Source organism: Etheostoma spectabile, chromosome 9, assembly GCF_008692095.1.
Source record: "Etheostoma spectabile isolate EspeVRDwgs_2016 chromosome 9, UIUC_Espe_1.0, whole genome shotgun sequence".
NCBI classification, from domain to species: Eukaryota; Metazoa; Chordata; class Actinopteri; order Perciformes; family Percidae; genus Etheostoma; species Etheostoma spectabile.
In genome coordinates, this window is record NC_045741.1 from 20869691 (window position 1) to 20874980 (window position 5290).

General features: G+C 37.5%; 1 long non-coding RNA gene across 1 annotated transcript; it reads right to left on the bottom strand.

Annotated features, from left to right (window-relative positions):
* Window positions 1–2385: 2385 nt before the first annotated feature.
* LOC116696022 (uncharacterized) lies at window positions 2386–5290 on the bottom strand. The gene is made up of 2 exons (XR_004333608.1): window positions 5248–5290; window positions 2386–3829 (listed from the first exon to the last, which is right to left on the bottom strand). It is a non-coding gene; the product is annotated as an uncharacterized LOC116696022 (long non-coding RNA).

Below are 5290 nucleotides of genomic sequence, written 5' to 3' on the forward strand. Positions count from 1 at the left end.
ATTTTCAGTCTGCCCAAACTAAAATGGTATCTATTTGGAAGTAAGATAAATCCTAATAAATACATGTATAAATAAATGCTACTTGCAGAAAACAATTTATTTTTACTATATTGACATTACAGATTTCTTGATGCATGAGGATGGTGTTAACATTGATAGCTTGTATCATGTCTTTTTTTAGCAAATATGTTTTTAAAAGATGTTGAACTATCTGTCAAATATAAATAAGGCATCGTAATGATATTATCTGTTATATTATTTAAAGCGTGAATTATGGAAGCATGAATGACAAGAACCATCACTGTGCTTGGTGGTACAGATGTACGTACAATTCCCTTTTATAAAAAAAAGAAAATACCACATTGTGCATTTGAGTCATTTATTTTAACCCATTTGATGAATAAACATTTATGTAATTCTTACACATTTTTCCACATGAATACAAAAAACAAACGTGAAGCTAATCGTAAAATGAACACCTAACTATGCCACATGTTGAAAGATGCCTTGCAGTTAATCGGTGCAGCGGTTAGTCTTTTAGCCATGGCAGGCGTCAGAGCACACACAGTGTGGGGCATGCAGAGGGGGTGGCAGGGAGACCTGTGCCAACACCTCCAGCACATGGGATCAAAGACACTGCAGCTGGCGCACAGACAGAACTGCAGCAACTCACTTCCGATCAAACTCTCTTGAACAATGCGGACCAGAGTCCACATAGGGTCTTTGACGTGCAATATGGGGGTCAACCCATATCCAGAACATGTTGGCAACAACGCACAATAAAATAATAGAAGCTGCTTTCTTTATCAAAACTGTCCAAGTAAGTCTATCTATAACATTTCTATTTTGGTGCATTGGAAATGCCAAAGAAGAATTCAATGTGACGGTAACAAGTCATTCAACTGTCAAATTCCTAATCAAGGCTGTATTATCTAAACGTATACAGTATTATTTGTGACTCATTTGAGATTTATGCATTCGACAAAACACAAAGGAAGAGTCATGAATTAATCATGAGATATGAATCCCTCTACAACAATTTTACAGCCATCAAGGCCACTGCAATCACTATAAATAAGGTGGCTTGCTTAAATGAAGCTTTAGGGTCTAAGAAATTGGATTAAAGTGTTTACTTTTGCCACAAAATTCTTCTGCGGATGAGGGGAGTTTGACATACGTCATAAGGAGCCATGTTTAGGTTTTAGGTTATATGCTAGTCAATCTTCCATGAATAGTTGGCATGTTAAATATTTTAGTAAGCGCCAAAGGCCTAAATCAAATTTACAAATCTATTTATGATTTCAAAGTCAATTAAAGCAAGGACTCGGGACAATGGGGTCAATTTTGAACTGGGATTTGCTTAAAAAAGTCTGCTGCAAGACTGGTGTTACTGTCAGTTTAAATCACAGCTACCTCATACGGGATAAAAAGCTCGTCTGTAACTCTGTTTCAAAGAACAGTGCAGTTGGACGTGACTAGCTGGTATGGTTAAAACATTGAGGTGTGTCACCTCTCTGCTGCTGAGCTTTGGTGCATCCGGGTGCAGTACGACAGGAAATAAATGGCCCGGCTTTGGTCTCTATTTACCATTTATGGCACCAGCATTTCTCAGAGGTATCAGAGGAGGGATTTGGTGCTTGTGTGTAATTGTGTTAGATTCCACCCACATGCTGTCCCCAGTGCATCTTCTGTCTCCTCTCCTAATCTATGCTGTTTGTCTTCAGATAAGTGATATCCTCCTCAGATTAAGATCCGATGTCCCTGCCCTGTCCAGCTGGAGGGAAAGGGATCCCCAGCGCATCCCTATGAGGTGCAAGCTGTATTTTTAGCTTCCTAATCCTTTTATAGTTCAAGCAGAAAACATCACCCGTTTCAATTAATTGTCTGTCATGACAGAATATGCCAGACAGGAAGTACTTTTTGCAGATTTGACAATATTCAGTTAATTGATGGAGCATACATTGCTAATATGGACTCTTCTGTTCCCGAGAAAGCTGGGCTTTGTGGAAGAGAGGCAACCGTCCATTTTATGGCCCTTCAGAACAAGGGCATCTTATATCTCAAATAAAGTTGGAAACACTGCATGGATTAATAAATCTAGATGCACTTTGCGTTCACAAACTTTGGACTGAACTGACTGCTTCTGAAGCCAAGTTGAATAAGGCACAATCCACCCTAACAAACTGTTCCTTCTGAGTCTTTAGAGACATGCTGGCGTGAGAACTGAGCTGTTGTAATCTTTGGCTTAGTGGATGTTTCCTTCAGAACCTATCAGCACCCCTATGTGTGTGGCTCAATATTTATTTCACTTCCATAAAAACCATCGCTGTAACTATTCCCCAGGCACATATCTCAGCACAAGATGATATAACATGACAAGAAGAGGAATGTTGGATCATATTTATTTTGTCAGGACTTTATCGCCCTCTGTTACTGTAAGGGTAGGTCATTTAAACTCCTTACAGAAATACACAATGATCAAGAAACGTTGCATTGAATGGCAGCTCTGATGCCTTTATCTACCATTAGATAATGTGAGGAAATTGCAGCTTTCTTTTTTTTGATCTCTTAAGATTCCCATACATGTTGTTTGCTGACACTTTTCTTGTCTGGCACAAAGTCAAGTTAGACAAGTTCGCTGCATATCATATTTCTGCCACTTTACTCAAACACGGAACCAGGGGTCTGAGGCTCGAGGTCTACAGGCACATTGGATTTGTTGATGTGAAACAGGATTGCTTGAAACAGATTTATCTCCTAAACTGCTTTTTCAATTGTACGAGAAACTCTTGCCAAAGCAATGTGCCAAGCCTTTGAAAAGGCAAAAAGACACTCCCAAGTAAGAAAAAAGAGGAAACTGTGATTATCCACTTACATTGATATATTGCTACACAATTTAATATCTGTAGAAAACTACAAACATTTCGAATGCCTTGCACATTGGATCACTTAAGGAGTTTGCTCAACATCCTGTTGAGTTCCAGAATCCAAGATATCTGACAGCCATGACTGACTGCCAGAAGTTTTGCAACAAATTTGTGTTAGAATGAATACAGCAAAGAAAACACCTGCTGAGAGGAGCAAGGAGGGACAGGGGAGGCTGCATCATTAAGGAGCTGAAAAATAAGAGTAATATTCGAGCCCGGAAAGAGAAGAAAATATCATTCTCACTGCCACAAGTTTGGAATGAAATCCAGTTTTCTTCAGTGTTTTTTACAAATTGAAATGATACTGAGCAGAGGACAAGACTGTAGTCTGGGATAAATGTTGGGCCGTCATTAAAAGACCACACATACTTACTCTCATCCCCCTAATCTCCAATAATAGCAAAATATGCTGTGCTTCAATATTTTTTTATTGTTTAATACTGCAGTGCATATTACCACTGTCATTCCATATGTTCTCATTGTCAGCAATCACTTGCAAGTGCCAAATAAAATGTAATGAAGACAACGGAGGAGCACGATAGATCTCTCAGACCAGTTTCAGAATGTAATATCAACATATAGTGGAAAAGGCATATATATATATGACTTTTATAACCAAAATAATTTTTTGGGATGTTTGTGAAATTATTATATACATACCCTTTCAATAAATAGGTGCATTTGATATTAAATGAATGTTTCTTCACAAATATATGGTACATACAGGTACATTAAAATTAAAAGCACATCCATTCAAAAACCAACAATGTCCATTAGCATTTACAATAATGACAACAAAAACATCAAAAATAGAAACACTATAAACACAAAAATGTTCATTTGACTGCTGTGGATTGGAAGGCACTTCCTTGGCAACACCTTGACCCCTCTTCCATTGTTATCTGAAATAAAATAAGAAGAAATACTTGATTAGAGTAAAACATGTTGAGTTTCTGCATGCTTTAGAGCTATATTTTAACAATTCTTCTGTCCAGTATTGGCAAAGACGCATCTTGACTTTCTGAGCAAGTCGTGTTGTCAGCTTCTAAAGAGGTCCATTACTGGCCTGCCATTCCTCAGTGTTATGACTGAGCTCATTTAGAAATTATCAGGATGACTAAACGATAAAATAACGAATCACTTAATGCGCCTCAAAAGCCTCGATTGTGATACACATTTGTCAGATTTCTCAGAACAGTGAAGGCAGGATGTTATCTGATTCACTTAAGAAACTGAATACCTGAGAATGTGTCATCCTGCTCAATTTTTATAATCACCAGAAATCCTACGTGTCACTAAAACCAAATGGCCACTTGTGTAGACAAACTCTTTCACAGTAATCACTCACCAGATGAACCTAATTGCGTTCACCGAGAGTACATGCGATTACCCATGTTGCACTTAGTACTAGACGGCAGTGAACGCATCAGATCTGCCGTCATTGAAGATCACCCTAACAAAGGGATGACTATGACTACGTCCAAAATGATTCTACTGATAATAATTTGAGTTCTACCTTTGTCTTCAGAATGGCCACGTTTAGGTTTAGTGTGTTTAACGTTGGTGTGTTTAATTTCTGGCCATGACAATAGATTTTATAATAAAACCACCGTGCTCTGTTCCTTTTCATCTAGTTCTATTTTTCTTACTTTGCCCTCAGACTGTGCATTACTTATTATAAAATGTGTTGTTTTACCTACATATGGATACAGAGAGTTTATAGAAATTGTGTTGCTCAACAAACACAATAAATTTGTAAAACCGTTCATGTCAGTTGTCAAAAAGATGGCATGGCATTATGATTGTCTCCTCTATTAAAGACATTCCTGGTACTGGAAAACTTGTTTTCAGTTGGCACGTAATCACACTCACAAATGATCTCTTATTCAAAAACCTGGTGGTGCCAAGGACAACAAATGATTAGAGAAGATTAATAATCATGAAAACAATCAACACAAATTGATTATCATCCATAATCAAAATAATTGCTAGTTACAGCCCTTACAATATATGGTTACATTTACAGATACAGTTTCAGTCATGAATTGTCATATACATTATATATAGTTGTACCCTAAAAGGTATTGGCGAATTCTTCCCAAGAGGATGCAGGAGACAATGCATCTAGAATTTTCTCAGACGCTTTTATTTTCCCAACGAGATGATTTACACATTGTCATGTTTTTGATATCATGATTTCAGAGAAATGAATGCGTGAAATTTGTTTTCTTCAGTTGCATATTAAAATAAATGCTGACAAGGAATTGGAGTATGTATGGACCCCACCCCACCCAAGAAGAGAAAAAACACTTTTACTCACAAGAAATATCTACGATTGCATGCAGAGTGGACTCATTGCTAAT